The sequence below is a fragment of the Quercus lobata genome, chromosome 3 (assembly GCF_001633185.2).
Source record: "Quercus lobata isolate SW786 chromosome 3, ValleyOak3.0 Primary Assembly, whole genome shotgun sequence".
NCBI classification, from domain to species: domain Eukaryota; kingdom Viridiplantae; phylum Streptophyta; class Magnoliopsida; order Fagales; family Fagaceae; genus Quercus; species Quercus lobata.
In genome coordinates, this window is record NC_044906.1 from 70,753,903 (window position 1) to 70,773,002 (window position 19,100).

At 36.8% G+C, this 19,100-nt stretch overlaps 1 pseudogene; it reads left to right on the forward strand.

Moving 5' to 3' along the window:
• Positions 1-861: 861 nt before the first annotated feature.
• LOC115981384 overlaps positions 862-19,100 on the forward strand; it is a 34,534-nt pseudogene continuing 16,295 nt past the window's right edge.

Below are 19,100 nucleotides of genomic sequence, written 5' to 3' on the forward strand. Positions count from 1 at the left end.
AAGAGTGTAAATTGTAGATCTAGTCAAAATAATATATGACATGCCTTTAATAATTAAGGTTCAAAACGAGAGAATAGTTAGATATTCAAAGAGATTTTGATACCTTTTTTTGGAAAAAATAAAATAAAATAAAATATAGTTTTGAATTAGAAAAAAACGTTTGTTTTGGGTTTAATTAGCACTTAACAAACACCTTATCACAAAACAGTGACAGACGGATTTAAATCCAAACCTAACATTCGGAATACAGGTGCAAATTACCTATCAATAAATTAAATTCATATATCACTTGATGACTTGCATAATGACATCATAGTTAGGAAGAGATAAAAGGAAAACTCCAGTTGAAGTCATAATCATCATTAAGCTAAAAAAAATCCGGGATTAAATTTAACATATTGAGAAACAAATGTCAGTGTGACATTAGAATGTTGAAAAGAATATGCCTAATTATTCATTCATTCCAAAGCAAACCCCAAATCCAAATTCTCTACAAACAAAAACAATAATTCCACCTTCTCCATCTTCATTCTTTCACCGTCTTGAATGTCCAAATACGAAGAATTCTCTCACAAACACAATCACGCATTTTATTCTCTTCATAACAATCATTTCTCTCTTTAACCCATCAACCCAATCAAGGGTTCGTTTGGATACAGCTTTTTTTTGTTGAAATTGAAAACTGAAACTAAAAACACTGTAGCGAAATAATTTTTAAATGTGTAAATAGTACTATAGGACCCATTTTTAATGAAAAAGTTGATAAAAAGTGTAATTTGTGGGATCTGTAAACAGTATACGGGTGCACTATTCACAATTGACTTATCAACAATTGCGGGCTGAACCAAAAAAAAAAAAAAAATGCGTGAAACACGAAATGCAGCCGTGGACGTGGAATCCAAACACATACCAAAAGTCTCTCTCTCAATAACCCCAACCATTTTAGCCAAATCGGGCGACCTAATTCGAATTCAATGGTTTGGAATCTCTTCACCCACCAAGCTTGATTGGCTTGGTATTTACAATCCTCCAAAGTCCTCTCACGTCAACTTCATCAGCTATGTGTTCCTTTCCTCCTCTGCCACGTGGCAATTTGGATCTGGATCCATATCCATTCCTTTAATCAACCTTTGATCCAAGTCCAACTACTCTTTCCGAATCTTCCAATGGGTTGAATTCGAAGTTGACCCGAAACGCCACGATCATGATCACAATCCCTTACCGGGTACGACCCATTTGTTGAAGAAATCGATGGAAGTTGGGTTTGAGATAAGTCGTGGGCCAGAGCAAATCCATTTGGGGTTTTTGGAGAATGAGGATGAGATGAGAGTGATGTTCGTGACTAAGGATCATGAGGAAAGGTGAGTGAGGCATGGGGAGAGGGAGGATATGCTTGATGAAATGGTGGTGACAAATGTGGAGAGGTATGAGAGGGAGCACATGTGAGGCTTAGACATGGCAAAACGGGCAGGTTAGGTCGGGTTCAGGTCTGGTCAATCGGGTTTGCGAGTCAAACGGTTCGCGGGTCATTTTTAAACAGGTCAATCGGGTTGCGGGTTGAGTCGGGTCGAGTTGACTCGTATTTTTCAAACAAATTTTTTTTTCTTTTTGAAATTGATGCAATATGTCAATTGTTTATGAGTTCCTTAGCTGTGATTAGATTTTCACTGGTGATATTGTTACCAATTACCACTAAACACTTGACTTGATACCCAAATTTGGTGCAACTCTTGTTCCAACTTTCTAGAAACTAATCTTGGTATAATCTTCGATCAATTTAAAGTAGGAAGAGAAAATGAAGGTGGCAAGTAAAGAATGACAAACTATAATGGAATACATAACATATTAAGTAAAGAAGAATAAGTAAATATTTTATAAAAATTACACCTCAATCTCAATCTACTCAATGTTGGTAGACGTGGCAAAACGGGAGGGCTGGGTCGGGTTCGGGTCGGGTCAATTGGGTCGCGGGTCAATCGGGTTACGAGTCAAACGGGTTGTAGGTCAAACGGGTCGGGTCAAACGGGTCTGACCCATCTTGCCATGTCTAGTGAGGCTCCAGCAAATATGAGTGTTGGGTGGAGAGACCCAAGTTGGATTCATGATGGGTTTATGACGAATTTGAAGAAAGGAGCTAGGTATTATTATGAGGTAATTCTTTTTAAGTTCTTAATTGCTAATTTAAAAAGGTTAATTGGGTTTTTATAGTCTAGTTAATGATATTTGTAATTTGTAATTTGTAATTATACACTTTTTTTTTTTTTTTTAATACAAGATAGAATTCTAATCTAGCCTAATCTAAGTGTATATGTGTGTGAAATTTCCTCCTAGAGACTTGAACCCCAGTCCTTGCCCCCCACACTCCACAAGCACTTATACTTGTAGAGTGCCCATCGCACCAAGGGTGTGCGAAGATAACATAGTTTTAAAAACCAAACTGGACTAAAAACTAGAAAAAGCATTGATTATCACTTCTCTGGTCTGATTGGAGTCCAACTAATGGTTGAGCTAGTGACGTCACAATTCATTTAATTATTAATTTTAAAATTATAAAATTATAAAAAAAATTATAATTAAGGATTGATAGGCTTTTCTTGTCGAAATTTATTCTAATTTAAAATGATTCTAATTAGATGCAAAATTACTTAAAATGCAAAGTGTTCTTAAGATGCCTTTAGGACATTTGTTAATAAAATCCAACTTCTTTTTCTTCTCTTTAGTCACGTCTCTTTTAGTCTTTCTTAGTTCTTTCTCTTAAAAAAATAGGAAAAAAAACTACATGGTAGTAGAGTGGTAAACGCAGGACTACACAAGCTGTTAGGAGTTTTAGAGAAAAATTGACCCTGTGACACAAGTGCACACACACTCCACATAACGAGATCAAACCACCCATCTACACGACATTCCCACTATGCCTTTACAGAAGCTTCAGGTTGCAGAAGCATCCACCCATCCAAAAATGGTGAGATCAAAGAACAATGGCAAACTTCCAACACCCATGGCAAGCATTATTCTTTATTTACTTCTGAACTAGTTTAATCGTTACAGATCCTAGTTTTACTGGTTGAACCAACAGTTACTGGTTGTTCTTACTTTTTTTTATTAACATTTTTTTATTTTTCTACATGATTGAAATAGACTACTAACTGGTTCACTATCAAATCGATTGATTCGTTTCGGTTTTTAAAATCATGATTATAAGTCAGAAGTTTTGGAGCATTGTTAATTGCAAATAATGAAACCTTTTTTTTTTTTTTAGAATCAGGTAAGCAAAGTTTTATTAATCAATCAAATCCATTTGGAATACATCCTCCAAATCAGTGGGTAGTTCTTCCACCCAAACATCAGTGTTAGCAGATACAACTGCTCTACGTACAAGGGCATGAGCTAACTTATTTCCCTCCCTCCTAACATATTGAAAACTAATCCTTGTAAAGCTAGAGCATGATCCTTGAATCTCCTTAATCACATGGCCAAACATTGTCAGATTCTCCCCCGTATTGGTGACTGCTTGAACAACCCGCTTGCTATCTCCTTCAACAATCATAGAAAAAAGACAAAGCTCCTTTGCAAAAGTAACTGCTCGATTACATGCTAAAGCTTCGGCAGCATCCACTGAATGAGGCTCACAGATTTTCTGACTAAGGGCAACAATTATTTCTCCCACACTGTCACGAACAACGACTTCAATACCTACCATTCCCAAGTTGCCAAAAAGGGCTGCATCAAAATTGACTTTATACATGCCATTTGGTGGAGGTAGCTAACGGATCGGAGCTGCTCTCCTTTGGAGTTTAGGTGGCTATTTATGGATATCAAAAAATTATGTCACCATGTCCTTCGCTCACTTACTGACTCCGTGAAGGGGCCAAGAAGGTTGCTTTTCTCGAATCCTATTATGTCTTTGCCATAAGCTCCAAGCAATTGTAGAGAACCAGGCCACGTGGAAGACCAACCCTCTGCCCAGTACCGCTTTAAAGAGATCCATGAAAGTTCGAAACTTGGTCTTGTACATCACAGCAAAATTTACTTCAGATTTCCAAACCGCCTTGGCTTAATCACACATCCAGAGAGCATGCATAAGTGTTTCTTGCTGTTCATCACAAAGAGAGCAAGTTACATCTAATGGAATGTGTCTCTTATGTGATTCTCCTTAGTTGGCAAAGAGTCCCTGACAGCTCTCCATATAAAATGGCAAGTTTTATTAGGAGCTCGGATACGCCAAATGCTCTTCCAAACCTTTTGATCCGCTGATGAGGTTGAGGCTTGTTCAGCCTTTAGTGAACCTGAGTCAAGCAAGTGGTATGCACTACGGACAGAGTATTCCCCATTTGAAGTGAATGGCCAAATATAGGCATCATCCTGACCAATTCCACTAACATGGATCTATTTAATCTCTTCAACCTCCCATCCCATAAAAGTCTGATCAATCAACTCCACATTCCAAGATTGGACATTGGGCATTAGGAGATCACTAACCCGTGAAATAGCATGATTCAAATTTGGAGACACTATTTTGCTATTTGCAGGATCAGGTAGCCAACGATGCTCCCAAACCTTTATGGATTGTCCATCTCCAACTCGCCAAATAGCACCCTTCTGTACAACCTCCTTAGCCTGCAATATGCTTCGCCAAGCATAGGAGCATTTTGTAGGTATAGTAGCATAAAAAATGCTCCCACTTGGGAAGAACTTTGTTTTAAACACCCTATAGAGAAGGGTATCCTTTTGGTGAAAAAGCCGCCACACTTGCTTAGCCAATAAAGCGTTGTTGAAATGCTGAAAATCCCTAAACCCCATACCACCCACAGACTTCGAACAACACAAGGAACTCCATTTCACCCAATGGATTTTCTTCTTCTCTTCTTGCCCTTACCAAAACTTCCTTATCATTGCCTCAATGTCCTTGCATAGGCTTGTAGGCAGTTTGAACACACTCATGGAATAGGCAGGTATCGATTGTATGACAGCCTTGATCATGATCTCCTTGCTGGCTTGGGAGAGAAACTTCTCCTTCCATCCTTTCATACGTGCCCAAATTCATTCCTTGATTAATGTGAAACTAGCTTTCTTGTTTTTCCCTACAAAGGAGGGCAACCCTAAGTACTTTTCATAGTGCTAAATCACTGGTACACCAAGGGATCGTTTTATAACTTCCTGTGACTCTTCATCCGTATTTTTGCTGAAAAACAAAGTAGTCTTATTTTTGTTGACCATCTGACTAGAAGCTGCTTCATAAATAGCAAACAACTCTTGAATTTTCTCACATTCAACTAAGGTGGAATGGCAAAATAGCAAGTAGTCGTCAACGAAAAAAAGATGGGTAATCTTTGGCCCCTGTCTGCATAAAGAAAACCCCTCAATTTCCCCAGCAATGGAAGCTTTCCTTAATATGGCATTCAATCTCTTAGCACAGAAAAGGAAAAGGTAAGGGGAAAGAGGATCCCCTTGCCTTATACCTCTATTCGGATAAATCATTCCTTTTGGTTCTCCATTCACCAGAATAGAATAAGAAACCGTTGTCACACACTCCATAATCAAATTAACCCAAGATTGTTGGAAGCCCAATCTCAACAATATATTCTTCAGGAAGACCCATTCCACCCAATCGTACGCTTTACTCATGTCTAGCTTGAGTGCCATGAATCCTTTTTTTTTTTTTTCTCGAGGCAACTAGTTTTCATATGGTACAGCAGTTCAAACGCTATCAAGACATTATCTATGATCAACCTGCCAACTGTAAAAGCACTTTGTGTTTCTAATATAGCAGAGTTAAGTAGTGGTTTAAGTCTGTTTGCTATGACTTTGTTAGGAGATATATGATTCACCTGTTAGGAACATATGTTACTATTTTATGTAATTGGCTTATTCTTTGACAAAACGCACTTTACTTGTATTTGGGTAGATCTGAGATGTGTTTAATACTTCAAGAAACATGTTGTTCAAGTCTAGTATTAAAGCCATGAAGATTGGACCAAGAAACAAGTGAAGAAAACCTGTTCATTAAAGTTGGACAGATAGCTCGACACCTGTAGACAGATAGCTCGACAGCTTCTCGACACCTCTCGACAGCTAGGCTATCTATCGAGCTCTTCAGTTAATTGTTATCGTAATCTTGACACCTCTCGATAACTAGGTGGATCGATTGAGAAAGCTCCTGTCTCCTCGACAGCTCCTCGATAGCTTCTCGATAGCTATATCTGTCGAAGTTTAAAACTCGACAACTCCCGATCGATCGAGGTTATGGGAATTCAGATTTTCAAATCTGATTTTCGGCCCATGATGACATGTATGTGTAGGGTTTCTTTTCTCACAACCCTAGACCTATATAAGGCTTGTTTTAAAGGCCATCACATAAGAGAATATAAGGAGAACATATGCAAAAGGTGACCAATGCCATTCTCTCTGAAAGAAGCTACTGCATCTTTGCGCCTTAGGGTTTTGTAACCAAGTGCTTCTTGATCTTCATTGTTGATGAAGTGAAGAACTTTGCAGCCAACATTCTTCTTCCTCAAGTTGGTGAATGAGTCATGTACTAGGATTCGTGCAAAGGAGTTAGTCACGTACTGGGATCCGTCATCAAAGGGTAGCATTCATATATTGAAGAGTTTAGAGGTTCTGAAGCGATAGAAGGTTTCTGCTACGAGTTCATCTACGGGAATTGTAGAGTCTAGGGACAAAGGTTTTGTACTAGATCTGAAACTTCTCTTTACTATAGTGGATTGCTTTTCGGGAAGGTTTCCCCCCAAGTTTTTTACTGTGAAACTAGTTTGTTTCATTGGTTTTCCTAAGTCATCATATCTTGTCTTATTTATTTTTTTCCATTGCATAATTTTGACATGATATTGATGTTTGTTTGTTTTAACAAGTTTTATTCATAATAAATCTAATTAACAAACTTGGATTAAAAACTTGTTAATTCTATCAACCGGGGTCTAAATTTCCCAACAGACTTTACTAATAATCTTATAAATCACATTACAAAGGCTAATAGGCTTGAATTCAGTTACTCTTTCAGGATTTTTAACCTTTGGAATTAGGGTAATAAATGTATGATTTATAAACTTTAGCAAAGAACCAGAATTCAAACAAGAAAGTACTACTTTAGTTATGTCCATACCTATATCTGGCCAATAGGTCTAAAAGAACAATGGTGGCATACCGTTAGGTCCGGGGGCCTTCAATGGAGCCGTCTCTTTGATTGCTATTGCCACCTCCTTTGCTGTGTACCTCTCAACAAGCTTAGCATTCATGTCTTCAGTAACCACTGCTTGGACCCTTCCAAAAATGACTCCAGATTATGTGGGTCTGATGAGGTAAAAAGGCTTCCATAGCAATCAATGAGCAAGGCCGAGATAGCTTCTTCCTCCCTTTGCCACACCCCCTGGTCATCCTTTAAGCCCTTAGTAAAATTTCTCCTTTTTCGTTGGGTTGTTGTACCATGAAAATACCTAGTGTTTTTGTCACCACATTGTACCCATTTCACATGTGCTCGTTGATGCCACATTTGCTCCTTTCTATCCAACAGCAAGTTTAGCTCAGCTTTCAGCCTAACCACTTCTTGATAATCACCTCCCTGCATTGCTTTCTCTTTTGTCCTCCATAGAGCCATTTTAGTTTCCCTGATCCGGCTTAGAACACTACCAAACTATGCCTTACTCCATTTTTTCAGCAACTTCTTACATTTCTTCAGCTTCTTTGTGGCCCTATACATTGGTGTACCAATCGGATTAGACCCCCAGGCTCTTGAGACTGTGTGATGGCACCCTAAATCAGTGAGCCACATTGCCTCAATTCTAAAAGGCTTTCTCTTCCACCTTTGCCTTTCTCCTTCTAAATCCAATGTTAGCAAAATTGGAAAATGATCCAAAGAAAAACATGATAAGTTTCGAACCCTACCTATTGGAAATTTCGCTAACCAATCGTAGTTTGCGACTCCTCGGTCCAACCGTTCCCACACCCATTCACCTTGGTGCCTACCTCTCCATGTGAAAGCAGGATCCGAGAAGCCAAGGTCCTCAAACCCGCAATGATCAAGGGCATCTTTGAATTGCTACATCTGGCTCTGTGACCGTGGTGCACCACCCCGTTTATCTTCAACTTTCAGCAGCTTGTTGAAGTCCCTAAAACAGCACCACGGTAAGTCCGACCTCGAGCTCAACATCCTCATCATATTCCATCCCTCCTCCCTTCTATCTCTATCGGGCTCCCCATAGAACCTAGTTAACCGCCACGCCTCCTTTGATCCACCGTTTACAATCGCATCAATGTGAAATTTCAAGAAATTATCTACCCACACCGCCACCTCCGATTTCCACAACAACGCTAGCCCACCGCCCTTTCCATCTCTAGGAACGATGAACAGACCATCAAACTCCAACTCCCTCTTCACTTTCTCCATGTGCTTCCTACCTGACCAAGTTTCAGAGAGAAACATAATCTTGGGACCTTCAGCTTGCACGATTTCCACAAGCTCTCGAACTGTCTGGCGATTCCCAAGCCCCTAACAGTTCTAAGCTAAGGAAAGCATTGGTGTCGGTAGGGCTAAGAATCAGCCTCCACCGCTTGGATTTATGCATCTTCCATTGCTTGTTTCTTTCCCTTGTCACGTTCCTTTTCTTCTTCTTCAAAAGTAACCCTAACACTGCGTTTAGTTCCAAGTACTCTGGATTCACCACTCCCTTGACTAGGCTTAGTAGTATACTAAGCACAAGCCCAAGTTCATCCTCCCCGTGGGCTTGGGTTTAAGTTTCGACTTGGCTCACTTAAAGTAAAAGAAAAGCCTTCCTTAACAAGCTCAATTGAATTTAGGCCACATGGAAGCCCAACTTCCTGCATTGGACTAACGGGTTGCATCACCATATTAAAGATAGTGAGAGCAGAATCAATTTCCTTTAATTGTTCTTGAAAGTCAGCTTTTCTGAATTTCCTTTCCATATCCACACCATTTTGCTCAACTTAGGAAGATCCCGTAATTTTCGGAGTAACCATGACAATTGACTGCAAACATGGAGTTTCCTTAGGGAGAGGGTCAGAGTCAACAGCTTTGAGGCAAACGTCATCCAACAGTGGTTGCCGTCGATTTGCCATCCTTGTTAGCTCCAATCCACCATGATCAGCCCTTTGCGTGCCTTCTCTTTTGGTCCCCCCTTCATTATGGTCATGCTCACTCCGACCATTCCATGAAGTATCATCCTCCAAGCCTTCCACCTTCATGACCATTTTTCGAAAAGGATTGGAAGTGTATGCCTGTAACCACGAACCAAACTGCTGAGCCCCCTCCTTCAGTATACCATTGCTTAGGGTCCTTATCGGACAATCTCTGTCATTGTGTGTGAGTTTGCCACACCAGTAGCAAATAATGGGAAGCTGCTCGTATTTGAATCTCACCCAACCCTCTTTCCCTCTTGACAAGGACAGCTTACGACCACGACAAAGAGGTTTGAGAATGTCCACCTTGATTCTTAACAGTATATAATTGAAACCTCCCATATTAACTTCGTCCTCATCGCTTTCCACAACAGTCCCAATCACTGATCCTATTCCCTTTGCCGTTGAAACTAACATGCATCCCACGGGAAAATCATGTATTTGTACCCAAAAACACGCAGAGTCAAATTCCAAGGATTGGATGGCTTCACCTCTCTTTGTTTCCTGTAAAGCCATAAGGTGTTTGTCAAATGACCATGGCTCACCCATCAAAACCTTAGCCACATTTGTTTCATCCTTGAAAGCAAACAGGACAAGATGATTGGCCATGTCTCGCACCTCCAAGCCTTTCCTTGTTCTCCAAATCAGTTTGAATGTCTTTGCGATTGCCTCCATGTTAAGAGCACGTTTGGTAAAGAACTTTGTTGCGATAAGATATTCCTCCAACATTGTCTCATCCTAAACAACAAACTTATTACCTTCATACTCCAAAAGCGAAAACTTTTCCCATATCGCAGACATCTTCTCCATTCCTGTACTCATACTTGCAAGTAAGAAACAAGAAAGAGATACAGCAAGCCCAACCCTAGGGTAGTGACGCAATAAGTTGACCAAAAGCTAATATAAATTTTGTTATAAAAGACTAACCAAGACAATGAATGCAATGTCACATCAACAATATAATAAATAAATAGTTTTTGTTAACGGGTGCTTGATTGCACTTGATAAAGAAGAATTGAGCAGGTTCGTTAACGAATGCCCTTAGGGTATTTGTTAATGAACCATTTCAAGAAAGTTTTAATATCACTTTTATGGAAAATATAAAAAGTAGTCAAAAAATTCAATTGTTTTTTCTTTCCTTTTCCCATAAAAGTTTCTAAAACTAGTTCATTAACAAATGCCTTTGAAGCATCCATTAACATGTTTAATTAAAAAAAAAAAAAAAAAACTCCCTTAACTTGAATGTTGTGCAACTACCTCAAAAAAGCTTATCGCTTTCAATAAAAGAACTCTAACTTAACCAATACACTTTGGCACTCGTTAATTGGATGCTAAAGAAATTTATGAAATGTAAAATTTAGTTACGGTTCATTAATTGTTATTTGTTATACCTTAGATTCTCAAATTGAATTTAATATTGTGGTTTCATTGACAAATGAACAATATGGTTGAATTTAATTGTTTTTAGAAAAGATAACAATACTTTTGTAGTAGTAGTTAATCCAGCCATGTGGTTAAATTCGGTTGGAGAACTTAATTTGTACCAAAGTTTTGCCCATTAATGAATTACTTTTTTGTTTCATGTCTAAAAAAGAATAATAGTTTCTAAGATTATGCAGTAAATTTTGTAGTAGGTGTAGAATCACTCTTTTGTTTTGTGTTGAAAATTTAGACACATCAATTTGTAAGGCTTGTATGATAAATTTTTTTGTAGTTGTACTATAGCTCAATTCATATTTCATAATAGTTTGGATTTTATTTTAGCATTTTCTTCATTGTGACCTTGTAATCATAGAATCTCATTTGCATGATCATGTCTAAGAAAAGAATTTTATGAATGTCCTAGTTTGAGTGCCTATAGATTTCATGGTGATCCATAGTTACAAAAAGTGCTTTTATATGCTACTGGCTCGATTGTTTGTTCATACGTATATAATATCCAATTAGATGTATGATTAAACTCGGTAAAGTGAACTTATATAACTCTGGCTGTGTTTATGCTTAATGCCATATATTTTGTTCATCCCCCCCCCCCCCCCAAAAAAAAAAAGACATTTCTAGTAAGTTTAAAAATTATTTAAACTTGAGTCACTTTTATATAATATCTAAAAACTGAAGTGTGTTAGGTTCTAAGACTTTAGGAACTAAATGTATTAGAACTTCAATGTGTAATGTGTTGGCAGACCATGATCAAAACTTAGAGTCTAGATTTAGGCTGCTCAAAACTTCGAGTGATTGTAGAATTTATTGGACTAAATTTGCAAGGCTTAATCGATCGAAAATTAGACTCGATCGATCGAACCTCGTGTAGATTGTTTTTTCTACAGAATTTCCAACTTCGCACAAGCCCATATGATGTGTAGGGTTTTATGTTTTGCTTCAAGTATAAAAGGAAAACCTTAGTCACATTTTAAAGGTTGTTGATATGTTGTGTGTGTGAATCTTTTGTGAGATCTAGAGGTATTTACTTTCATACACACTTAAGGTTATCAAGATCAAGATTGATGTCAAGTACTTGGTGGTCTTTTCAGTTGCTATTTCAAGAGCTTAAAGAAAAACACAAGTAGGAGAACTTGTGGTTGCTGTGGATCAAAGAAAGAAGTAGTTCGTGGACTCAGAGCTGTCAAATGATCATGGTAGTAAGTTTTCTACACGAGGTAGCAGTAGGATGTTAGTGATCTAAGTCTTACTGTACAAATTTCAATTCTTTCTAGTGGATCTGTTTTACCTTGAGGATAGTTAGGTTAAATCCTCCTTAGGTTTTTTACTGGTTTGGTTTTCTTGGGTTATCATATTGTTGTGTTATTTATTTTCACATGATATGATTTGAATGTGTTGAACATAGATCTTATTAATGAACTTGTTAATCAACTTGGCTTAATATTAGGTTAAACAACTTGTGTTTTAAGAGGTCTAAAAATGTACAAGTGGTATTAGAGCGGGTTAGCTCTAGTATTTAGATCCTTTGATCTAAGAGTTGTTCATTGACCCCTGTTGTCATAGAACACGGTCACTCTCTTGTGATCCCACCTCACTTTGATGGGAACAACTATGCCTACTAGAAAGTAAGGATGAAAGCATTCCTGAAATCAATTGATGAGAGAGTTTGGAATTCCGTTGAATACGGATGGGAGAAACCAACTACTCTTGTAAGCGAGTGGTAAACTTCTCAGAAAGAAGCAGCCGCTTTTAATAGCAAAGCCATAAATGCTATTTTTAATGCTGTTTCTATGGAGGAATTCAAGAGGATCTCAAATGTTGAGGTTGCTCATACTGCATGGAATATTCTCCAAATTGTGCATGAAGGCACAAAAGCAGTTAAGATCAATAAGTTGCAACAGTTAACAACTAGATTTGAAAGAATTAGGATGTCTGATGATGAAAGTTTTGATGAATTCTATGCTAAGCTTAATGATATTGTTAATTCTGCTTATAATTTGGGTGAAATTTATGATTAACCTAAGATTGTTAGGAAGATTCTTAGATCCTTGATTGAGGATTTTAGACCCAAAGTGACTGTTATTACTGAGAGCAAGGATTTGCACTCCATCCCTGTTAATGAGCTTGTAGGATGTCTTTAGTCCTATGAGCTAGACCTACCTAAGACAAACAAATCCAAATCAATGGCTCTTAAGTCAGTTGATAATGTTGATGGGAATGGATTTGATGATGAACTCTCTTCTACAAAGATTGCATATCTTGCCAATAACTTTAGAAACTTTCTTAGGAGCAATAATAGAAGGGCAAGAGGTAAAAACAATGCTGAACCTAGGAATTTTAAGAGGAATGAACCCACTGAAGTGAACAAATAAATCTAAAGAGAAAGTAGGTCAAACCTCTAATAATTTTTTGGGACAACAATGTTTTGGTTGTCAAGGGTATGGTCATGTGAAATTAGAATGTTCTACATTCTTGAGATCAAAGGGTAAAGCTATAGCTGTAACCCTTAGTGATGATGAAATTTTTGATCACGAGTCTGGTAGTGATGAAGATAGAAATTTCATTACTTTCATAGCTACTACTGTAGTTGATGAAAGTGTTGTTGCTGATGAGAACCCTTCTAATGGGGAACTCTTTGAATATGCTGATCTGCAAAAAGTTTATAATAAACTTTGCAAGGTTGCTGCAATGAATGCTATGAATGTTGACTTAGGTTTAAAGAAAATTACTTCTCTTGAACTTAATAAGAAAAATTTGTTGTTGAAATTGTTTAATGCTAATGAATTAATTGATAAGATGAAAACTAAAAACATGTTGTTACTTGATAAAGTTAAGAATTTGAAACTTAAATTATCTATTGCTAGAGAACAAACAAATAGGTCTGCTAGTTCTAAACTTGAACACATGTTGAGTATTCAAAAGTCTCCCTTAGAAAAAACTGGTCTAGGTTTTGAAGATAGCATCTCTATGTTTAAAACTCATTCTACAAACTTTGTTTCTTCTTTTGAGCCCCCCATGAGTGAGATTGTCAAACTAGTAGGAGTTACATCTCCTAGGAAGATTAGAGTCGATCTTAAAGAGTCTAAGCCTAAGAATCCCACTCTCCCTAAGGATAAGGAGTATGATAGACCTTTATGGGTTTGTCATTTTTGTGGAAAGACTAGACATATTCGTCCAAATTGTTTCAAGTTGCAAGCTGTAAAGCAAGCAAATAAGCCAAAAGTATCTGTGCCTTAAGCACAAGATCCTATGGTATTTATTAGTGAGTTGGTAAAGGCATTAAACCTTTATTCCAATCTTGGAGTTGCTCATCATTCTAATAAGAATAATAACTCCAATGCTAAAGTTGCATCTAAAAGGCTTTGGATGTAAAAGTCTCAATCTAATTGAGTCTTTTTGACATGGTCCTTGTGCTTTATTTCTATTCTCTTTGTGACCATTTTTCTTTGTTCTTTTTGTTTTTGTTTTTAGGATTTACATTGCATAACATTCATGCATTTCATGATAGGTTGTTTTGTTATTCTTTTTTTAAAAAAAGGGATAGGAAAAGAAGGCAAAATGTGTTTTGCATTATTATTCTTGGTCTTGTAATCAAGGCTGGCCATATTATCTTTACATAACATATTTATATATCTTTTTTAGCTTGGATGAGTTTATTTTTCTGCACATTACTAGTTTTAGCTTTGTAGTGCATGTAGTGTGGGAGTTGTTTATAGTTTTTGATCACTTGATCTTGATCTTGAAGTCACATGTTTTTGATTGTTTGGACTTGAACTTTATGAGAAAGGCATAAATAACCATCTCACCACTGTTTACTAGCCAATCATGAACACCTTAGTGCATATCATAAGATTCTGTGCTCGAGAAAGTGTAGCACATGTATTAAAAGAACATAAGGTGTAGCCTCAAATTAATGCTAAAATTGATGTGTACATTATTGGGCTATAATCAATTCACAATGAAATAAAATTGGTGTGTACATTACCTTGGCTATTTTAATAATTTCCAAATCAAATAAAATTGGTGTATACATTATAAGCAAAAACAAGAAACTTACATGATTGCAAGCTTATTTTCTAGGAGATGTGAGAGTTATATGATATAACTCTTTAAGTGATAGTCTCTTTCAAACTTATGTGATGAATTTTGTAGAAATTGTGATTGATTACTATCTACATATCACCTCACATGTACTTCAAGCTATTGCTAGTTACACACACTACACAAATTATTCTTTGCTAAACTTAGTACATAATATTGTGTGTGATCTAACTTATGTGATAGTCTCTTTCAAACTTATGTGATGAATTTTGTAGAAATTGTGATTGATTACTATCTACATATCATCTCACATGTATTTTAAGTTATTGCTAGTTGTACACACTACACAAATTATTCTTTACTAAACTTAGTACATAATATTGTATGTGATCTTTTTGTGGCCATCCAAGATTAAATGTGCCCTGATTTTAATGCAAAATATGTTTAATGGTTGAGTTTTAAGGACAAATTGGTTGAAAACTTGTTTTTGGGAGATCTGGATTGAATTCAAGTGTTTTTGAAAAACTTTTCATCTCATACCCATGCATTTCATTTATAAAACAATGTGCTTTAAGGAGTTTCTGCATTAAAATGCTATGTTTTTCAAAAATCTGAGTTTTCTAGATTTTCGATCGATCGAACCTGTTGCTCAACCGTTCGAAAATGCGATTAAAATTTAGGTTTGAATCTGTCTGGCTCGATTGATGCTGGATCGATTGAAATTGATTTTTGATTGATCGAATCTAATTTTCGACCGATCGAAATTCATACTGAGTTTTTAAAAAGGTTTTTCTCTCACATATTCTTCACACTTTTCAAATCTTTTCAAAAGCTCTTTGACTGTTCCTCTTTGACTGATCCAATCCAAGCCAAATTTGTCATTTTTTTCCTAAAATTTCTCAAGGGTTTTTGTCTTCTTGTCCTTGTAAGTCACTTTTACCCTTTCTTTTTCAGTTTATTCACATTTTTCATGCATTTTAGTTGAAATTTTCAAACTCATACTTTTTGGGGTTTTTGAATTTTAAGTTGTTTTCTCTCACATTTGATCATTGGGTTTTTGTCTCTAGATGTTATTAACATGATTCCCATGTGTTAATTTGATTCATTTTGTGATTTGGGAAAATTTTGAAATTCTAGGGCTTGAAAGTTTAAGAAATTGGGGATTTTGTTCAATTGGGCTAAAATTGATGAAATTGACTTGTGTTATTGATTGATTATGTCATTATATGATGTTATCTAACTAGTGTAATGATAAATTGATCAATTTGTTGCGATTTTTGAAATTGGGTTTTTCAAAATCTGGGGTTCTTGTTCTAAAACTCTATGTTCAAGTCAATTGTTGGTTTATAATGTATAATTGAACAAATTTCAATGCATTAGGGCACGCGTCATATGTGCATTCATGTCATGCACCATATAGATTGTTATTTTTATTATTGTTTTGTCTAAACCTCTCTAATGTAGTCTGCCTTGGGTTTTCTTTGTTTTTTTTTCTTTGGTTTTTGTTTTTGTCTTTCCTTTCCAACCCTTAGCATCATGGTTGGGAAAACTAGAGCCAACAAGAAAACCACCACCACCCCCTCTACCTCGGCTTTCAATAGTGAGAGGTTTAGGTTTGAGAAAAACCAAAAGACCTATGAGAAGCTTAATATATTTACATTTGTATGGGTTGAGCGGAAGGTGATTTTAGATGAGCTTGGTGGGGAGATTAGGAGGAATTTTAAGCGTAGGGGCTGGTTACCTCTTATGGATATAGAGTACCCTCCTCCAGCTGCCTTGATAAGAGAGTTCTATTCGAACCTCTCTGTCCACTCTAATGATTCCAACACTCACTATGTGATGAGTTGGATAAGGGGTGAAGAGTATGTCATTACTCCTTTAGTAGTGGCCTCTGCTCTTAGGGTACCTTTGGTACGACAACCTGTGTACCCTTATTCTGAAACCCCTCCTCTCGATGACATTATGTCATATCTCACCGGTACTTCCATTAGTTGGGGTACTGATCCTCGTATCACCTCCCATGAGCTTACTAAGCTCAATTACTTGTTTTTCCGGATTTCTTGTCATTCGATTTGGCCTATCTCTCATCTGCACACCATTTCTATTGAGAGATGTGCTTATTTGTATGCTCTTGTGACTTATGCTCCTATGTGTTTTCCTTCTCTTTTCATTTGTTCTTTAGTTGAAGTCCATAGGAGTAGTTCTAAGTCACATGGTCTTTTCTTCCCTGTTTTTAATCCATAGGATTTTGTTATATTTAGGATTAGAGGAGTTTCCTGCATCTGAGCTTGTCCATATCATAGCTCCCATAGGTGCCACATTCCTTAGGCAAAGAGTAGCTCAAATGAAAGCTAGCTCTAAACGCCCTCGAGTAAAGTCTTCCACAGGTGCTGCATCTCATCCTCCTTCTTCAGGTGACCCCATAGCTGAGCAGTTTGTTGATCCCACTATCATTGTTAATCCTCCACCTTCTTCTTCGGGTGATTCATCCATTTGGAGTATGTTGGATACTATCATGACCATTTAGGCGGCATATGGACAGCTTTTGGTGCATGTGATCACGGAGCTTTAGGCATTGCATGCAGATTTGGCGAGTGCTCGGCAGTCTTCTCCACCACCTCCTTTTGATGATGAGCCTTGATTTCCTTTTAGCAATTCGTCACAAAAAGGGGGAGTACATATTGATGGAGATAGAATTAGTTTTTTTTTTTTTTTTTTTTTTTTTTTTTTTTTGGTGGTTAGATTCTATCTAGGAGTTTCATGATGTATATTTTTTTGGCTCATGATGTATTTGTTTTGATCCTGATGTATTTATTTTTTATGGGTTGTATATGTTAGAGGGAGACACTTTGTTTTATGTTTATTTTATTGTTTCTTGTTTCACATGTGCTACATTGGTTATTGATTTATATTTTGAGGTTATTCATGATATTTATCTTTTATTTTCTGTTTTGTGAAATCAAGAATTTTATTTTGTTTTACTTATATTTTCCACACATGCGTTTATGTGTTTGTTGAGTGTTTCATGAAGATACAGGTTACATGTTTATTCAGTCGTGTTGCTGTCTACACTGGCAACTGATAGATAGAAGTTAGGTTGAATTGCTTTTGGGCTTGTTAATTTTTAAATGGGTTGCTTTGTAACTTTGAGCATTTCAATTTTGTTATGTGTTTTGTCACGGATTGCCAAAAGGGGAGTTTGTTAGGTTCTAAGACTTTAGGAACTAAATGTATTAGAATTTCAATGTGTAATGGATTGGCAAACCATGATCAAAATTTAGAGTCTAGATTTAGGCTGCTCAAAACTTCAAGTAATTGCATAATTTATTGGACTAAACCTGCAAGGCCCGATCGATTGAAAATTAGACTCGATCGATCGAACCTTATGCAGATTGTTTTTTCTACAGAATTTCCAACTCAGCCCAAGCCCATATGACGTGTAGGGTTTTATGTTTTGCTTCAAGTATAAAAGGAAAAACCCTAGCCACGTTTTAGAGGTTGTTGATATGTTGTGTGTGTGAATCTTCTGTGAGATCTAGAGGTGTTTACCTTCATACATACTGAGGGTTATCAAGATCAAGATTGATGTTAAGAACTTGGTGATCTCTTCAGTTGCTATTTCAAGAGCTTAAAGAAAAACACAAGTAGGAGAACTTGTGGTTGCTGTGGATCAAAGAAAGAAGTAGTCCGTGGACTCGGAGCTATCGTGTGGTCATGGTAGTAAGTTTTCTACATGAGGTAGCAATAGGATATTAGTGGTCTAATTTTTACTGTACAAATTTCAATTCTTTCATAGTGGCTCTGTTTTACCTTGAGAATAGCTAGGTTAAATCCTCCCTAGGTTTTTTATCGGTTTGGTTTTCCTGGGTTATCGTATCGTTGTGTTATTTACTTTTCCACACTATTCACATGATATGATTTGAATGTGTTTAACCTAGATCTTATTAATGAACTTGTTAATCAACTTGGCTTAATATTAGATTAAACAAATTGTGTTTTAAGGGGTCTAAAAACATACATCCCCATTATTATCATCTCAACATCAACATATAAAGAGGTTGCTTCGAATTGAGTGTGAAGATGAATATAGGTTGATTTGATGATACAAGAGGATGCTCATGGCATGCTATATATATATATATATAGAAAGATTGCGTATATGAATTAATATACTAATTGAAGAGGAAGAATAGTGAAGATGACACATTAGAGTTATGGATGACGGGTTAGTTTATATGGGCCTAACAGGTCAAGGTATGTGGACGGATTCGGTATGATTGGGCCGGAGTGGACGGACCAATGGGCCACGTGGTGCTAATTTGGTCATTATGTGGTCTCCAAGGAATCTTAAAAGGAAACGACTTGCGTCTTATGATTGACCCTAGCTTGTAGAATCCCATCATGAATAGAATTCTAACACAGAGGATTCTGGAAAATACGCCCATTAATGAAGATCTTCACTATATAGA